Source organism: Balaenoptera borealis (assembly GCF_965194805.1).
Source record: "Balaenoptera borealis genome assembly, chromosome: 2".
Lineage (NCBI taxonomy): Eukaryota > Metazoa > Chordata > Mammalia > Artiodactyla > Balaenopteridae > Balaenoptera > Balaenoptera borealis.
In genome coordinates, this window is record NC_138867.1 from 131,913,652 (window position 1) to 131,934,059 (window position 20,408).

The 20,408-nt window shown below is 43.6% G+C and overlaps 1 pseudogene across 1 annotated transcript in view; it reads left to right on the forward strand.

Moving 5' to 3' along the window:
* LOC309622864 (N6-Methyl-AMP deaminase pseudogene) overlaps positions 1–19,187 on the forward strand; it is a 472,574-nt pseudogene extending 453,387 nt beyond the window's left edge. Inside the window, exon 3 of the transcript XR_014249940.1 lies at positions 5,450–19,187. The product of XR_014249940.1 is annotated as a N6-Methyl-AMP deaminase pseudogene (transcript). The remainder of the gene's footprint in view (positions 1–5,449) is intronic.
* The last annotated feature ends 1,221 nt before the right edge of the window (positions 19,188–20,408 follow it).

The window sequence follows — 20,408 nt, forward strand, 5'->3', positions numbered from 1 at the left end:
GGAAACAAGCCCAAAGACCATCCACAGGAGAATGGATAGATACATCGTACATACTCACACACTGCAGAAAAGCATACGACAGTTCAAAAGAACAAACTTCTGAAACACGCAACGACATGGATGAAGCAATGACATTGGAGGGAAAGAAGCCAAGACACAAAAAGATTATGTACTGAATGATTCCAGTTGCATAAAATTCAAGCACAGACTGGGGACTTCCCTGGTGGTCCAGTGGTTAGGATTCTGCTCTTCCATTGCAGGGGGCGCAGGTTCGATCCCTGGTTGGGGAACTAAGATCCCACATGCTGCACGGCGCAGGCAAGAAAAAAAAATTCAAGCACAGACAAAGCAAATCTATGGTGATAAAAATCAAAAATGGTGGTTACCCTGGAGGGAGAGTATCAAAGACAAGAGTGATAAAAAGAGCCAGCTGGGACTGGAAATGTTCCTTATCATGATCTGCTTACATATGGTACACATACCTAAAAATCCACTGAGCAGTGTGCTTAGGATTCGCTCACGTTCCTGTAAGTTATACTGCAGTTTAATCTCAGCTCCATCGTTGCCTGTGTGACTTTGGGCAGGTTACCAAGCTCATCTGTGACTGCATTTCTCACCTGTGTAATGGGAATATTAACAGCTCCTGCCTCATAGAGTTGTTGTGGGTTAGTATATATAAAGTGCTTACCACTGGGCCTGACACATAGTAAGTGCTTCCTAAACCCTGGTCATTGTTCCTTGGGTGTGAATGCAGTGGTGAGCTGGAACCAGTGCCCACCTGCACATGGGAGCCGATCCTGTGCCTCACCTCCCAACTCCACAATCACACGTTATGCTGGAAGCACAGAAAAAATCAGCCATGGTGGGAGTATTTACACCCCCACTACTGGCCAAAGCGACAAGTCAGTGCCTTTTGTGTTGCCTTGTTTGGAGAGCCCACATACCGCTGTGTACATGGCTGACACCAGACCCTCTCTGGACAGTGTTTCACTTTAGGAAAGGGGGAGAGAAGATGGGGGACCTGTGGTGACGAAAGCAGGACCTGCCACCTCCTCTCCACTCCTCACTGGCCCAGGAGGCTGGAAGGCACTCAAAGAGCCAGCCTCTAGAGACTTGAGTATGGGCCTCGTGATGGCATCAGAGTCCCCCACAAATGTCTCTTTTCTCTTCTCTCACCCCTGGGCTTTAGCCACTTAACCCAGACTTTCAGACCCCATCTCCCCTTAATACGTGCCTTGTGAGAGGCCTGGCCCACCTTCCCACCCATCCCCTAGCACCAGGGACCCCTCCAGCCAACCCCTCCCCAGCCCTCAGAAAACTTGCCCAGAGTCACACTCCCTGTTCCTTCTCTGCCTGGAACCAACTGCCCTCAGATCCTCTTTGAATCAGCTCTTTCTCATCCTTAATGTCTTAGCTCAAAGGTCACCTCTTCAGAGAAGCCCTCCTTGGCCTCACTCTCTCACTCTCCATCACGCTACTCATCACTGACTGAAATTCTTGTATGTGTGACTGCCTGCCTATTTAGTGTCTGATTCCCAACTAGAATGTTAATTCCAGGATACACACTATTTTCACCATCCCTATTCTGTATATCAAGAAACTGAGGACTGCAGAAGTTAAATAATTTACCCATATGGTCACAAAGCCAAGAAGTGACAGAGTTGGGATTTGAACCCACACAAGCCGACGTGCTTCGCTGCTCTGTCATGATGGACGGCCAGAAAAGCAGGGCTGTGTAGGCAACTGGTGAGTCCAGAGAGAAGACAGGTGAGCAGGAGCCTAGGTTGGGTGTAGGGGGTGAGTAAGGGGCACAACTGCCAAGCTAAGGAGTTTGACAGTCTGGCTGGAAGTAAGTTTAATTACTTGACGTCCCAAGGCCAGTGAGTAACAAGGTGTAGAGAGCAATAAAAGGCCCAAAGGAGGCGTCGAAGCAGTGCGTGCAGAATGTGCCTTTACTCACTTATTTATAGAGGATGAGAAATTAATCAAGGGCCCGTGCTTTGAACTACCAGCACCTTCTCTTCTCCTACAGCAGCAGGTCAGCTGGTGCGATGAGCTGGCACCGGGGAAGGAAGCCAAATCCTCTGCTTTTCTCTAAGCCTCCCAGACTCCCTGCTGCAGGACCTTCGCCAAGCCAGGAAATCAGTCCTTTGGCCAGAGAAGCATTGGCTCCATGCAGGAAAGTGGGGATCAGGAGTGGGAGTGGGGGAAGCCAGCTGGGGCAGTGGAAAGAGTACCGGACAGGAGGAACTCTCAAGCCCCATAGGACCACGTCGAGCACTTAGCACAGTGCCTGACATGAGCTGAGCACTCAGGGAATGCTTGGTGGCGCTGGTGGTCCCAGGTCTCTGTGACCTTAGGCAAGTCATAGTCTTTCTGTGTTCCCCTTCTCTCATATGCAGAAGACAGCTGAAAAGAACTGCCTGCTGAGTCCTCCTCTCAGAGAAGCTGGGGGGTGCTCAGCACGGTGGTAGCAGCCTCATAAATGCTTATTGAATGACTCTAGTGTGTGTTAACCGTAAAAACCTTTAAAAAATCTAAGTTGTTATTTCAACAGCCATCTGAAAATACGGTAAGATGTCTGGGCAGGTGCTGAGGTCCCCTCACTGGGTTCACTCCGAGAGCAGCTGGGAGGGGAGACGCTGGCATGGAGTGCCGGCTCAGGCTCCCCTCTGGGGACAGTGCTATTTAGAGAATTGGCTGCAGAGCCCAACAGTGAGAGTTCAAATCCCAGCCCAGCTACCTGTTAACTGTGTGGTTTTAAGTTCCTTCCTCTCCCGGATCCTTGGTTCCCTCTTCTCAAAAACTGCAATAATAACAGTAACTGCCTTATATGATTGTTTGGAAAATCCCTTGATACAGCGGACAAGTAACTGACATATTGGGCCATTAACATGAAATGGCTTTTTTTCTTTCTGTTTCTTCCTCTAGTTGTACCCAGTCAGATCCATCATCTTACCCACTTGATGATGATCACTTCAGCAGATGCCAAACATTCTGGTCATTTAAAGCCCATTTCTTCCCTCCTCCTAGTGTGGGTTGGACCGATGGCTCAAGAAACAGGACCAGAAGTGGGCAGGGGCTTGGCCTGCTCATTCATGCCCCCTCCTCCCTGCACCTCCCTCCCTCTCTGAGTCTGGGTCTTTCCTTCCTCCTCTGACATCTAGTGTCCAAGGTGGGTAGCTGATGTGTCACCTATCTGACCTCCTGGGGGTGGGGGGAAGTGTCCCTGGCCTCCCAGAGGGTCAGCGACTTTCCACGAGGTGCTGGTGGTCTCTGCGGATGTGGTGGTCCTTGTTTTGGTGGTGCGTCTTCTTTTCTTAGGGTGGTATTGAACTTCACTTAACGGCAGCTCTGCGGACCCCGCAGAGAGCAGCAGCCTACTCTTCCTCAGCCCTGCCCGGAGTCCGTGATGGCCCCTCTCCTCTCTTGCCAGCTTCAGGCCCTGCCATGTGAAGGAAGCCTCCAGCCTCCTTCACATGGAGCTGCAGGACCCAGGCCTTTGGGTCCTTAGGCATCTACAACACACCAGCTCCCTACTCACTGTAGGGGAGGGAAAAATCTTCCTCAACCCTTTTTTTAAAAAATTTTTATTTTATTTATTTTTGGCTGTATTGGGTCTTCATTTCTGTGCAAGGGCTTTCTCTAGTTGCGGTGAGCGGGGGCCACTCTTCATCGCGGTGCACGGGCCTCTCACCGTCGCGGCCTCTCCCGTTGCAGAACACAGGCTCCAGACGCGCAGGCTCAGTAGTTGTGGCTCACGGGCCCAGTCGCTCCGCAGCATGTGGGATCTTCCCAGACCTGGGCTCGAACCCGTGTCCCCTGCATTGGCAGGCAGATTCTCAACCACTGTGCCACCAGGGAAGCCCCTCCTCAACCCTTTTAAGGTCGCTGACTGGGTCTGAAAATTAAACTGACAGCCAAATTAACAGGAGAAAAGCATACAAATATATTTAAGTAAGTTTTACATGACACGCAATCCTTCAAAAGGAAATGAAGACCTGAGGAAATGATTAAACCCGCATCTTTTCATGCTAGGTTTGATAAAGAGTGGTCATCGTGGAGGAATATGGCAGGTCGAGGAGTACGAAGCCAGTGTAGGAAACTGGAGGAAACTTAGCAAGGCCAGTGCGTTTGGATTCTTCTCCATGATCCTCTGTCTTCCGAGATGAGGGTGCCCCTTTCCTCTGGGTGCAGGCAGGCAGAGGCCAGGTCAGTGGCAAACAGCTAAATTGCCACGAGCACTCAGCACCTGGTCCATTGTAAGCTGTAGCAGCACTTCCGCGAGGGGCTGCAGCCAGCAGATGGGGGACTCGGGGCGCCCTGAGAGGAGAAGGGCTCTCACATGAGTGTCTTATGACCCATCTCAGGGGAGGGAGGATGGGGTCAGAGTGACCTTCCTGCTTCTGCTGTCTTCTCAAACTCCTTCGGCCTAAAATGTTCAGCATGCCAAGGTGCTCTCTATGGGGGTAGGTGTCCTGAACCCCCCTCATCACTCAGTTGGGCCAGGCCGCCCCAGCTGTCCTCCCTGCCTTCCTCAGCACCAGTCTCCACGTTCACGACCGCCCCCAGAATCCGGGGACCCAGGCTGAGTGCACCCACACTGGCTCACCACGTTCACGGTGGCGTAGACTCTGCCGCTCAGCAAATGTCCACCTGTGAAACTCTGTCCACCAGAGTGACCTGTCAGTCTCGCCTTCTTGCAGGACCGCCCCCATACTGCAGGAGGGATTCCCTGGGAGTCCTCCCACCCTCCACCCTTTGACTGGCCTCTGGGGTGTGTGGTACGAGGGAGGGGGAGCCGGGGGAGCTCTCGGGAACACTGCTCCCCACGAGGCCGAGGCCGAGACCGAGGCCGCAATTCTGCCTCTCTCCTTGGTTTTCAATTACAAACCAGAAGGGGAAAGAGGGGCTGGCGGGGGGTGGCTGGACTAATCTGCTGCCTTCCAGTGGGCCCTGGGGCAGGGGGAGTCTGGACACTGCTGCTGGCAGCCCTCATCAGAACAGGTAGAAAGCAGCACTTCTGGATTCTCTGCTCTGAACGCTAGGCGTCAGTTCAAGGGGAAAGGACGAGTTCCCTCATCATCCTGTTACGCGGAGAAGCGTTTACCGCAGCATATAGCAAGTGCTCACCTCAATTCCCCTGTCAGCCGCTTGACCCTCCTCTGACTGCCTTCTCCTGGGCCCCTTGTCCACACGCCCCGGCCTACCAGCTTCCTCCTGCTCCTCAAATCTGCCTCTGGGTCCTCCCACCTTCCGTCCCCTCTCCCTCTTCCCCTAGCTCACTCCTTCTCGTCATTTAGGACTCAGCTGGAGGGTGGCACCCTCAGGGAAGCCCTTCCTGACCATCCCTGCGTGAGGCACTCCCACTAGGTATTCCCATACCCGTCCTGTCCTGTTGGAATGCATTTTTCCAGAGAAAGAGAGCTTATATGAGGAATCTAAAAAGAAATGATACAAACGAGCTTATTTACAAAACAGAAACAGACTACAGACTCACAGACTTGGAGAATGAATTTATGGTTGGGGGGCGGGGCGCAGGGGGAAGGATGGGGAGAAGGGATAGTTAGAGAGTGTGGGATTGACATGTACACACCGCTATATTTAAAATGGATAACCAACAAGGACCTACTGTATAGCACAGGGAACTCTGCTCAGTATTACGTGACAACCTAAATGGGAAAAGAATCTGAAAAAGAATAGATACGTGTATATGTATAACTGAAATACTTTGTGGTACACCTGAAACTATCACAACATCGTTAATCAAGTATACTCCACTATAAGATAAAAAGGTAAAAAAAAAAAATGCATTTTTCTCACAGGCTTATTTTTCAGTTTCTGCTACTAGAATGAGGAACATGTTTATTGAGTTCTCCAAGGCCTTTACTGCTAGCACAGTGGCTGGTACAGAAAAGCTGCTCAATACCTGTTTGTTGAATGGAAAAAAAAATTAATTAGCTGTTCTTTTTTAAGGCAATTTACTGGTAAAGCTCCCATGTCCTGGGGGGTTGGGAGGCCTAAGGCCTGGACAACTTGAAGCCCTCTACTCTTCCGTTTAAAGAGGCAAGGAAACCCCTGAGCAGAGGACACAGGCTCCCCCTCGCCCTGCCTTTCTGCAACTCTCCGCCAGGGTGCTCGCTGTCAGCAGGTTTGATGAGGCCTAGGGGAGCTATGTGGAAAGAGAAAGAAAAAGAAAGAGACTCAAACCTAACTCTATGAAGCTAAAAGGTCACCAGGGCCCATTTCTCCCCTAAGGTTTGAGGCCTCCCTCCCTCCTGTCTGTGTTAATGAGGCAGTTACTAACGTTCCATCTGAGAACAACCCAGTTGGTTAAGGGCTTGGGACCAAGTCTGCGGCCATTAACCAGCTAATAGGTGAGAAAGAACGCGTGGGCCAGCACTTGGATGGCTGTCAGACACCGCTGGGCTGTGCAGCAAAGTAGATCCTCCTTTTAAATCCCTTCCTCGGTCACCCTCTGGTCATGTGACCTTTGCTAAGTCAGGGAGACTCTCAGAACCTGATCAGCCAACAGGGATTCATTCATTCCGCAAATACCTGCTGAGCACCCACTGTGTGCCAGGGCCAGAGATTTCACTCTTTCCATTTTCCAGTGGTTTTATGGAGATGAACTACGGACTCAAATGCTTCCAGGGCCTAGACAGATCATGGAAATGAAGAGGCATGGGGAGAGCTGTGATGTGCCTGCCTGGTCTAAAGGGACAGCAGATACTCAGCTCCAGCTGCTTGTTGCCATGAACTTCCATTACTTTGAGAAAATCTGAACACCTGTATTTTTATGTGAAATCTTATAATTTTTCATTGTTGGCAACTAAAACAAAATTTTTAAAATTTCCATGCAGGTCAAACACATGGGCTAGATTTGGCTTGCCAGATGCTAGCTGGTGACCCCCGGGAAAGGCTGTGAAGTAACTGATGTGATGCACCCAGCTCAGAGTCTCTTGCCTTAGCTTAGCTTTTATCGGTATACCTGTGATTTATAATACATACCCAGTTCCCAGAGAGCTCTTAGCCCGGAAGGGGAAATAGGGTACACATATGTAAACGTAGGAGCTATAGTCGAAAATGTTCATGTGAATCACAAGATATCTGTAGAGAATGGAGAGATCATTTCCCTAGAAAAGAAGACAGGCTTCCTGGAAGAGGTGGCATGGGCTGGGCTCAGGAAGACTTGTGAAACCCAGTGGTCCCCAGCCACATGATCATGCAGAGAATTTCATCAACTCCCTAATCTGAAATGTAATCAGAAATGTCACTCGATACTGTGTTTTTGACTGGGAAGACTCAGTGTCATAAAGATGACAATTCTCCCTAAAGTTAATGTATAAAAACTTGGTAGTCCCAATAAAAATATCTTCAGAATTTTCCTGCAGCTAAACAAGTTGGTTATAAAGTTCATTTGGAAGAACAACAAATAATAGTGAGAAAAATCCTGAAAAAGAAGAACAAAGAGCGGGGGCTTAACCCTACTAAATACTAAAACATGCTATGAAGCCTCTATAATTAAAATGAAACAGAACAGGAAAGTCAGAGAAAGACCCATTCATATGCAAATTTAATATGCGATAAAGACAACAGCTCAAATCAGAGGAAAAATGATAGACTTTTAAATTATATTCAGATCATTGGAGAGCCATATAGAAAAAGATAAAATTGCATCCGTTCCTCTCACACATCAGGATAAATCCCAAATGGATCAGAAATGTAAAGGTAATAAAGCAAACCATACAAGCACTAGGAGAAAACGTTGTTGAATTCTTCTGTAGTCTGGGAATGGGGAAATCATTTCTATGACTTAATAGGGAAAACATAGCTACATTGATTAGAGTCCAAAAAATTTTGGGCGCGGCAAAAGTTGTTATATGCAAAGTGAAAAGATAAACAACAAACTGGGAATGATATTTGCAACTTACATTGCAAAGGGTTTATGTATCTAATATATAAAAGAACTTCTAAAATTAGAGAAGAAAAAACCTATAAGCCTATAGAAAGATAGGCTAGAGAATTCTACCAACGGTCCACAGAGAAAGAAGCGCAAGTGGCTCTTATTTTGAAAGATGCTCAAATTTGCTCATAAGAGAAATGTAAATTAAAACTATACTGAGGTATAATTTCTCACCTGATATTCAACTGGAAAAAATAAAAGTTTGACATTCTCTGTTGGTGCATCTCTGGAGAAACAGGATCTCAAGCTTTGCTGGTGGAAATGCATATTGTACAATCCCTATGGAGGAGAATTTGACAATATCTGGAAAACTTACACATTTACCTTTGAACCAGCAGTCCCATTTCTAAAAATATAACTCAAATATACACTGGCAAAATATGAAAAGATATATACACAAGGCTATTCACTGAGAACTGCTTGTAGCGGTGAAAGATTGGAAACAACCCAAATATCCATCCAAGGAAGACTGATTAAATAAATTACAGTACACTCATACAATGACAGGGCAACCAACCAACCCGGTTTGGGACACATGGAACTTTCAGTGCTAACACCAGGAGAGTCCTAGGCAAACCGGGACACGTTAGTCACTCTTACAATTGAGAACTATGCAACTGTGATGAAGGAATGAGCAGTATCTCTTTATACTAGTATGGAGTGATCATCAGGATACATAGTTACATGAAAAAAAGCAAAATGGAGGAAAGTATCGATATGTAGAGTATACTACTACTACTTATTTAAATAAGGGGTGAATACAACACACACACACTGCTTACGTTAACAAAAGAAAGAATAGAAAATAAACCATGAATATTATTTTTAATTGTTACATAGAAGGGAATGGAGGGAGTAAGGTGGAAGGTATAGGAATACCAGCTAGACTTCTATGAATAAATCTTATTTTGTAGATTCGATTTGGAATCTTGCAAATATTCTATATAATTAGAAAATAAAATTATAAAAAGAAACTCCAAAAAATAAAAATATATGATCTCTGTTTCAGACGACAGAGTAACTGGGACTGGACCAGCCCTTCCATCATGGGAAAGCATGTACAGTAACTACTGTTTTTAGATGTTTCTCAACAGGCAGTAGAGGACTGTAATCCATAAGAGAAATTGCCCTGACTCTCTGCCTGGAGATCCTGCTCCAGACCATGCAGCACAGGGAGGTGCACTGAACGCAGAGCACAGAAGTTTTGCTTGAGATGAGGGGGCAGATATTAGAGTTCAAGGCTACTGAGGCAGTTGGAGCTGCAAGACTGGGTACCAGATAGGAGGGACTTGTGTATAGAAAGAGTTGTGAAATCTGCATAGGGTGCCCTTAAGTCACCTTAAGTCTTTAGCCAAATGTAAAGAGTAGACACACAAGACTAGATTCTGGAAAGCCTGGCAGAGAACAGCTACAGAGGAACTGTGAGCTGAATGCAGATTCCAAAAGTCACAGCTCTGGGATACATATGAGGTCTGATCATCCACGGCAGAGTGACCTGCTGAACACTCTAAACATTCAGCCGTGATACTGGAAAAACCACGCCTTACAGTGTAGGGCTATTATAGCTCCAGAGTAAAGACTACTCTAGACATACCTTAAAGAAGCTTAAAAACAAGACTTCAAATGATCGAGCTGGCCCACTAGTAAATTAAGTGCCTGCCAGAAAAAAAATTCAAAACCCTTTAAAGGAAGGCACCACCAAATCCCAGACTCAACAACGTATCATCCACAATACCTATCATACAATCAAAAATTATGGAACCTGTGAAGAAACAAGAAAAGAAAAGGAGACCATAACCAGGAAAAATAATTAATAGTAATCAAGAGAAACAGATCCAGAGGTGACACAGATATTGTAATTAGTAGACAATATCTTTAAAATGTCTATTATAAATACATTTTAAAGATTTCAAGGAAAATATAAATATAATGGGTGAACCTATAGAGGAATATCAGTAGACAAATGGAAACTATAAAAATAGAAATTCTAGAACTGATAAGTATAATATCTGAAATGAAAATTTCAGTGGGACAAGACAGAAGATTGGGCACTGCAGGAGAAAAGATCAATGCAGTTGACCATATGTGACAAGAGAATCAATTCAAAATGAAGCACAGAGAGGAAAAGGGTGTTAAAAAAAATGAACAGAGCCTCACTGACTGTTGGGATAATATCAAGCAGTCTACCACATGTGTAATTGGGATTCCAGAAGTAGAGGAGATTGAGAATGGAAAAGAAAAAATATTTGAAGATATACTGGCCAATTTGTTTTCCCCGAATTTGTTGAAAAATTCCAGTTTCCTTCAAAGAACTCAATGAACCTCAAGCAGGATAAACACAGGGAACAAATAAGCTACATTATGGTCAAATTGCTTAAACCAAAGATAAAAAGAACATCTTAAAAGTAGCCAAGGCCAAAAGACACAGTATATGGTGGAGAAAAATGGAAAACCACCCACTTTTTATTAAAAATAATGTGAGGCAGGAAAAAATCTAAAGACATATTCGAAGTGCTGAGATAAAGGGGGGAAGACCACCCTGACAATCTAGAATTTTATATCTGGGAAATAACCTTCAAAAATAAAAGCAAAATAAATTTTGCTTTTTGACATTTTCAGAACAAAAGCTGGAAGGATTTGTCATCAGAAGATCTGTACTGCAAGATATAGTAAAGTTCTTCAGGTGAAACATGAATCTAGCTGAAGAAATGGAGAGATGAAAATAGTAAGTATGTAGGGAGATATAAAAGGTTTCTCCCTCCTTGTTTCTTAATTTTTGAAAATATAATGGGTGTTTTAAAGCAAAAGCAATAATGTATTGTGGAGTTTATAACATATGTGGAAGTAAAATGTATCATAGTAACAGAAAGGATGGGTAGGGAGTAAATGGAAGTGTACTGCTGTAAATTTTTCATATTACATGTGAGTTAATACAATATTAACTCTAAGTAGACTATGATAGGTTAAGGATGCATACTGTTTCCATAAATCAACCATTAGATATAAAACAGGGAAGTCTAGCTAAAAAGCCAACAGAGGAGATAAAATAGAATACAAAAAAGAATTCAAAAGAATGCAGGAAAGAAGGCAAAAAGGAAGAAAGAACATATGAACAAATATAAAGCAAATAGCAAGATTGTAGACATAAAGCTCACCATATCAATAATTATATGACTTCACATTAAATTTAAATAGACTGAACACTCCAGTTCAAAGGCAGACATTTTCAGACTGTATAAAAAGGCAAGACCCAAGTAGAGGCTGTCGTCAAGAAATGCTCTTTAAATATAAAAGCACAGATAAGATTGAAAGTAAATAAATGTGAAAGGATATGTCATGCATTAGTCAGCATAAGAAGGCTGGGGTAGGCAAAGATTCCTTGGCTAGGACACAGAAAGTACTAACCATAAAATATTGATCAATTTATCTTCCCCAAAATCAAAAATTTGCTTACCAAAAGACATCAATTAAGAGAATGAAAATGTAAGCCACAACTAGGAAAAACTATTCACAATTACATAAGTCTGACAAAGGATTTTCATCTAGAATATATAAAGAACTCATATAACAATAACCAAGACAATTCCATTTTTTTAATGGCAAAACAATTGGACAGACACTTTCCAAAAGAAGATATACAAATGACAAATAAACAACTGAAAAAGTGCTTTATGTTATTAGTCGTTAGGGAAATGCAAATTAAAACCATAATGAGATACAAGTACAAATCCTTCAAAAAGGTAAAATTGAAAAGATGGACAACTTCAAATGTTGGCATGGATGTGTATTGCTGACAACACTGTAAAATTGGTCAACCACTTGGGAAAATGGTCTGGCAGTTTCTTATAAGGGTAAATATATACCTACCAGCAATTCCACTCTTGGGAATTTACATAAGACTGCTCAGAAAAAGACTATGTACAAGAATTTCCTGGATGCAGCTTTATTCATAATAACCAAAATGGGAAGCAGTTTAACTGTCCATCAATAGGAGCTTGGATAAACAAATGATGAGTATTCGTCAATGGAATACTATTCAGCAATACAACAGAACAAACTACTGATACACACAACATGAATGAATCTCAAAAACATTATGCTGAGTGAAAGGAGTCAAACACAAAAGAGTTCATACTACAAATCCATTTATATACAGTTCCACAGGCAAACTGATCTATGGTGAAAGATATCAGAGGGGTGGCTACTTTGGGGTGGGGTATCAGGTGGGGTAAAGGCTGATAGTGACTAGGAAAAATGCACTGTGTTTTCTTTTATTCTCCCACTCACAGTACTTCTGAAACAAGATGTGTGGGGTTTTCCCCACATGGACCAATTCTCCAACACGAGCGGGATGTCCTACAATTCAATTCATTTCTGATACTATCTACCTAGAGTTAGTATCAGATGATCCCACAAGTTAAGGGCTCAGTCCCGCAAGGCTGCCTCCACTTCAGATGCCAATTTCAAGTCCTATGTTGTCACCTGTACTTCTGACAGAATGGCTATAAATGGAGTTCCCATGACCCCTCCTTGGGCTTAATAATTTGCTAGAATGGCTCACAGAACTCAGGGAAACACTCACTTATGTTTACCAGTTTATTATAAAGGATGTAATAAAAGATGAATAGCCAAATGAAGAGATACAAAGGGTGAGATTCAGAAGCACAGGAGCTTCTGTCTCTGTGGAGTTGGGGTGTGCCACCTCCCTGGCACATGATGTGTTCATCAACCTGGAAGCTTTCTGAATCCCATACTTTTGGAATTTTTATGGAGGCTTCATCACGTAGGTGTAATCAATTATTGACTCAATTTCCAGCCCCTCTCCCCTCTCTGGAGAATGGGACCTGGGGCTGAAATTACCAAGCTTCTAATCATGACTAGTTCTTTCTGGTGACCAGCCTCCATCCAGGATCCCACCAAGAGTCACCTCATTAGAACAAAGAATGGTCCTATTATCCAGAAAATTCCAAGGGATTTAGAATCTCTGTGTCAGGAACTGGGGTCAAAGACCAAATATTAGAACAAAAGATGTTCCTAACATCCCTTTTCAGAAGGGATTTAGGAGTTCTTAATCAGAACTTGGAGGCAGAGACAAATATATATATTTATTATTTCACAAGGAGCTTTCTGGGTTGTGGGCAATCTATATCCTGATTGGGGTGTGAGTTACATGGGTATATGCATTTGTCAAAGGTCATCAAACTGTAAAACCATTTATAATGTAAAAACTTTAAGATCTGAGAATGTCACTGTGAAAATTATACCTCAAAAAACAGAAATAAAACAATTAAATGGACTTAATTATGTATGTATTTGTTGGCATAACCATACATACAGAAGTATTCCAAGTGACTTCAAAACACAATAATTTGACTGTACATCCTAAATAGTATGTACTCTAAGGACAAAAATATTTGCAAGAAAAGATCATAACTCTTTTCAGTAATCACATCACATTGGTGATGGTACTGTTGGTGGTGTTATTTTCAGACTGTATTGTGTGATAAAGAAAATGAATAGTTCAGGGATACTCTAATGCTATCACTGTCATTGTCATTGAGAAGCTGGATTCTCGTCTTAGGAGAAGGGAGATACAGATAGAAGATTTTTAAAAGTTCAGTAAAAAATTCCTAAAGTACTGAATTTAAAGAGAAAGAATTGCTATTGAACACATGACATACTTTACCCTTAAAATAATTATTAAGCCCTGTCTACTAAAAAGGCCTAAAAATAATAACCAACCAGTGTCAGTGAGCTCCCTTAATAACTATATTACTGTCTTGAAATATCATTTCCCACCAATAGGAACTAGGGGTTCTTGGAGAAGTGGCTGATTCAGGTCAGATGTAATAAAAAGAAAATGTACAAGGTGAGACTAGAACATCTTATTCTCGATAACAAAGAGACTATTGACAACTACAAGGACATGTCAAAAGGACTTCATAATCAACTTGAAGAAGATGTTCCCACTGGTCAAATATGGGATAATTTGAGCATCAGTAAGGACAATAACTGCAAAGGATTGAAACATTCAGTATGTTTAAATTCATGAATTCATTATGATATTAAAACAAAATAAGACTAGTTGAATGGCACAGAAAATGCAAGATAATCAACTTTTGAAAATTGAAAATTGGTGAAGAAAGGGAAAGAATCAAACATTTATTCTGCATTCTCTTTTCAAAATATATCACTGGAAACCTAATAATAAATGGGGAGACATTTCTCTCTCTAGAAATGTTCCACCTACTAAATGAGGAAGAATATTACTGCCTTGCAATCCCTAATGAACTAATGAATCTGGCAATGGTCAGCAACAGCTAACATCACAAGCAAGTCAATCAGACATTATGAACCTCCCAGTGGAAGAACACAGCACCACCTAGGAAACAGTTTTGCTGAAAAAAATTGAAACTGAATCTGATCAAGCCTCTAGATCTAACTACAGAGAACAGGAGAGCATGTTAAACAACACCATGAGGATGCAATCTTAAAGTTCACTTATCTGTGAGCTACTCTACAAGACAATTTGGTTTCTTCCTCAAACAAATTGCAAGGCAGAGAGTGAGTGAGTAGCAATAGATTAAAGAGGCCTAAGTGACATTTCAACCAAACCAAATATGTAGAGCTTATTTGGATCCAAATCCAAATAAACAAAAGAAAAAAAATACATTATGAGGCAATTGGAAACAGCAACACTGACTGAAAATTTAATAATATTAAGGAAATATTATTAAATTTTAGACGTGGTAAGATATTGTAGTTTTATTTTACTTTTTATTGAAGTATAGTTGATTTACAATATTGTGTTAGTTTCAGGTGTACAGCATAGTGATTCAGTATTTTTGCAAACTATATTCCATTACAATTTTATAAGATAATGGGTATAATTCCCTGTGCTATATGGTATATCTTTGTTGTTTATCTATTTTATATACAGTACTTTATATCTGTTAATCCCATACCCTAAATTTGTCCCTCCCCTCTTCCCTCTCCCCTCTGGTAACCACAAGTTTGTTTTCTGTATCTGTGAGTCTGTTTCTGTTTCGTGTATACGTTCATTTGTATTATTTTTTAGATTCCACATTTAAGTGATATAGTATTTGTCTTTCTCTGTCTGACATTTCTATTAAGCATAATATTCTCTATGTTCATCCATGTTGCTGCAAATGGCAGTATTTCATTCTTTTTTATGGCTGAGTAATATTCCATTGTTTGTATATGTGTATATAGATATATAGCTCCCATATCACATCTTCTTAATCCAATCACGTATTGATGGGCACTTGTAGTTTTTCAGAGTTCTTATTTTTAGAAATACATACTGAAATTTTTACAGATGAAATAATTGTAGGGAGTTCGAGGGATTGGGGTAATGATCAAGGAAAAACATAGGACCATACGAAGCATTAATGTGCAACAACCTTTACTGCATGATGCTTGGACAGTTGCACGAGAGGGGAAGTCCATCATAACATGAGACCATCCAGAGCTTAGGGCAGGGAGGGGGCAAAGGTACACTCAGGGGAGACGGGGATCAGAGAGGGGGTGTAGGTGTCTAGATGATGTCTGTTTGTCGCTCATCGGTGCGATGGGAGTCTCTGGGTCAGGGAACTTGGAGGGCAGCTTGGGGTCTCGTAACTACAAGGCCCCATCTTATCAATGGTCAGGAGGTGCTGGGTGAGGTTTCCAGGGTGTGCAAAGCAGTCTCTAAGTGCCTAAAAATCTGCTTGCTTGTGATGTTTTGAAAACAATTGGATGTGTAAAAATTTGGGTTTGGCTTTTAAGCTAATGGGTCTGAAGTGTCAGTGAAGAAATAAACCTAGGAATCAATACACAGAGGCCATCTTTGGCTCATTTATAACAATGTATAACAAGGTATGATTTCTGAGATTTCCTTCAAAGTAATCTGGGAGAGGGGAAGTGGCTAAGAGTAATGAAAGAAGACTGGCTATGAGTTGCTAATTGTTGAGGCTGGGTGATGAGCGCATGAGGGTTCATTAATATTCACTATACGTTTGTATAGGTTTGAAATTTTCTCGATAAAAGATTAAATTCCATGGTTTTTTGTGACCCAGGAAAGAAGGAACACATGTCTCTCTCTCAACACAATCTAGGTCTGAAAATCCTTCCCAAGAGGCTTGGTTTTCCTCTGGGGCTTGAAAGAGTTGCTTTTCTGGAGACCTCTCCTAAATTTCAGGGATCTAGAAGAGCATTTTGAGCCCCTAGTCCCTCGGCAGGGATTCAGCAGGCCACCAGGAGAGAATGAAAAGGCTGGCAACAAGCAGAGGACCAAATAGGGTGTGGGATTTAGGTAGCCAGAGGGGTGAAGGAAAGGAAGGAGGCCCAGGAAGGTGAAAGACCCCCCCCCCCAACCAAAACCAACTTTTCTTTCATTGTTCTGTTCAACCACAAACCCAGGCAAGGGCACCATAGGAAACCATTCCTTCCAAGTAATCTGGGAGTGGGGAAGTAGGTCAGAGTAATGAAACACGAATGGCCATGAGTTGCTACTTACTGAGGCTGGGTCTTGGGTACTCCAGGGTTCACTGATACTCTGTCCTTTTGTATAGATTCAATACCAGTCATCCACTTGCTGTGTGACTTTAGGCAGATTCCGTGCCCTCTCTGGGCCACCACCTCCTTATCAGTGTTCTAAGCTCATTTACAGAAGCTGCAGAAATAGCTACTCAGGGTGCAGGGCAAAGGGCTTGCTCGAGTCACACATTTTATCAGGAATGTTTTTCATTGAGCTTTGGGAAAGAGGAGAGAGCTTATGGGAGAGAAAAGGAATAGGGAGGGAAGCAGTGCAGGGGTTCACAAAAACAAACAGAGAAGTTGCCCAGTGTGTTCCCAGCTGGATAAGGAGGGAGAGATGGAGGCATGGGCATAATTTAGAGAAACACTTCAGTGCAACAATGTAATAGAAATCACCCCAGCACCTCCTGGCTCCCGGAGCCTGACTCTTGAATCATCAGTGAGTCATGATGTGGAGCCCTGGAGGCTGACACTCAGATTTGGATTTGAGCAATCAGTCCTCTGATTTGTTTTTGTCAAGACTAACAGTATCTCTGCAGATCCTCCACTTCAAAGACCTGAGGGTTTGGCAGCTGAGGGCCGGCGGCAGCTACTGCACAGAGAGGAGGAAAACAGCTGAAAGGGGTTTTTGCCCCAGGTGCCAAGGTGAACTTTGGCTTCACGGCCAAGGCTTCAGGCTGTGGATTCAAATCCTAGCTTCACTGCTTCCTTGCTGTGTAACCTTTAGCAAATTTCAGCACCTGCTCATCTGTTAAACAAGGTTACTTACAGTTCCCAACTCAGAGTGAAGCTTAAAAGAGCTAACCTACATAAAGCACTTTCTTGACGTTAACTGTTATAAAAAGGTAAACAAGCCATAGTCTCTGCTGGCAAGGAACTCATAATCTAGTAGGAAAGATCAAGCTAGGGATAGAAATGGCAATATTGGACGCATAAAGTGCTAATGTCTCAAGGGTGGGAAAGATAAAGCGTCAACGTGAATACAGAAGAGAGAAACAATCATTCTTGTGGCCAAAGACAGGACACGTTCCCCGGGGGGCAGTGATATTTTAGCTGGACTAAGGGTGGATAAAGTTTGGGCAGCAGAGGCCAGATGGCAAGAGCAAGAGAGAGAGACCAGGAGCCAGAGGAGGCCTGGCAGAGGGAGGTGCGTATGAAGAGGTCAAGAACCCCATTTGGCTGAAGAGTAAGTTTCGTGATGAGACGTGGGGGAGGTAAAGATGAGAAGGGGCTGGAACTCTGGGTTGGGCTCTTCTGGGGGCAAGGAGCAGAGAGACACACTCAAGCTCACTTTGAAAACCAGAGAGATTTTAAGGGAGAGATGCAGGAAAACCCCGGGAACTGGGGCATAGGGATTTTAAGAGTGTTGGTGTTGGGGGCTGGGGTGGGATGAATTAGGAGATTGGGATTGACGTATATACACAATTGACACTATGTATAAAATAATTAATGAAAACCTACTGTATAGCACAGGGAACTCTACTCAGTGCTCTGTGGTGACCTAAATGGGAAGGAAATCCAAAAAAGGGGGAATATATGTATACGTATAGCTGATTCACTTTGCTGTACAGTAGAAACTAACACAACGTTGTAAAGCAACTATACTCCAATACAAATTAATAATAAAAAGAGTGTTGGTGTTTTGCACAGGCTGGGTGGTAGGCTTGTTTATTCAACAAAGGATGACTCAGCATCACTGGGTCCCCAGTCTAGCTCCCTGCCCTTGTGGGCAAATAATAAGCATGGAAACAAATCAGTGAGACAACTTCACATAGTGATAACTTTTGCAAAGAAAATAAAAAGCAGTGTACTGGGACGACTGGCAGGGGCAAAGGGATAAGCATTGATTGGGCGTGGGGGTGGGGATTAGGAAGGAGATCTCTGAGCTGAAACCTGAGTGCTGGAAAAGCTAGTTAGCAAAGATCTAGGAGAACTGTGAGTGCAGAGGTTCTGAAGTGAGAGTGAATGATCTTGGACCTGCAGCAGAGGAAGCCAGAGGTAGGGCCCCATCATGGAAATGCCAGTCTTCTTAGGCTATGGTAAAGGGGTTGGAATTTATCCTAAGAGTGAAGGGAAGAGATTCAAGGGTCATAAGCAGAGGAGTGACATGATCTGTTGGGCATGATTACAAGCCAGCCCCGGCTGCTGTGTGGGGACACATTGTCACGGGAAGGCCTGGAAACAGAAAAATAAAGAGGAGGCTGCCCCAGTGTCCAGGCGTGGGAGCGTGCGTTCTGGGTCCAGAGAAGCTCTGGGGATCTTGATGGGGAACTTGTGTGTCTTCCCAAGAGGGGATCTGATAAGTAATTTATAGAGCATCCATGGTATCTTCTGCAGCCACAGCCATGGTGCAGATCTGAGTACACTGCCAGGAAAAGACATCCCTGGACATGCCGTTTGAGAGAAAAAAGCATATTGCACAACTGCACAGATATTTTATGAGCCCAACTACATAAAATTAAACACTCATTTCTGTACCAGTTTATCTACATATAAAGAGACCTCTGGGAAGATACTCACGGAATTGTTACCAGTGATTTTTCTGAGAAGCAGAGTTTTTTGTTTGTTTTTGCTTTTGCATTTTTATTACATTCTTTGAACTTTTCTGAGTTAAATTTTTTTTCAGTGAGTATGCATCATTTGTACAAAAGCCTAGTAACTTTTGTAAAAAAACAAAACAAAACAGGAGAAGGAAGGAGAGAGGGTGGAACAAAAGAAGGAAGGAAACTAAGAAAATAAAAGAAAGTCCAATCTCTCTGTGCCCCTAACCCTGCCACACATAGACACACACACACACACACACACACACAAACACACACACACACACACACACACACCCCAGGGGATGTGAAAGGCAGCCAGACCAACTCCAGATGTGACTGTCCAAGGACATCACCATAGCCCTGGAGAGTTCCTCTTGGAGAGCATGATTAATCCTGCTACAACAGGGCTCAGTGCCCAGAGCAAAGATCCTTCACTCCTTGAGAAGCCAGCTTTGAATTTCAGAGGCAGGAAGCAGAGATGGCACCTTTGAAGGCTCCCCCTGGACACACACACGCACCACATACACTTGGAAGCCGACAAGCTGCCTTTAACAACCTATAGAGAGTTGCCAGGGCATCCAGGTGTTACCGACCACAGTTCTTGGTTTTCCCCAATCAATAGAAATTGACTAGAGGCCAGACAAGAAATTCAGGCAAGGCTTTATTGGGGCCCGTGCTGCAGCAGCAGCTGGGAGCAAGAACAAACAACAGGTTCCCTTGCTTGCTCGCTCCCTGAGTGCTGCGGGCAAGCTTGTTTCTTATATGGGGTGAGGATAGGGGTGCGTCCAGGGGTCGGGCCAGAGGGTAGCTTAGGTGTTTTGCTCACCCCTTAGGTGGTGTTGTGTGCAGGGGGCGTGCTCCCGAGCTTTTGCTCCTGACACCCTGTTTTTGCTCCAGGCTCTTCAAAAGTGGCAGTTGGGTTTTTTGGTGTCTTTGTATCTTTTGGGTGCAGAATTTGCCCCAACTGCAATGCACACAGTTATTTTCAGTCCTATATAGTTTCTTTGTATTTTGTTGCTTGAGGAGAGGTGTGTGTCCATGTGCAAGCACTGCAGCACTGCAGCAAAGGGTCTCAGGTCCCAGCAAAGGGTCCGAGGTCCCAGGCCAGGCTCACAGGGGCAGGAGGGAAGTGTCTGAGTAGAAATAAACCAGAGCATGGGGTGGGCAGGACCTGCCGTCTGGAGACGCAGGCTTAGCGGGGTGAGCTTGCAAATCTCTCTTGATCCTCTCAGAAGGAAAACTCGGAGCTTACCAGGTGATGGGATGGTCAGGGCAGAAAGGAAAGGGGAGAAGGTAGAGCAGGTGTGCTGGTTCATGGAGCTTAGTGAGCGACTCCTACGTGCTACTTTTTGTCCCTTGGT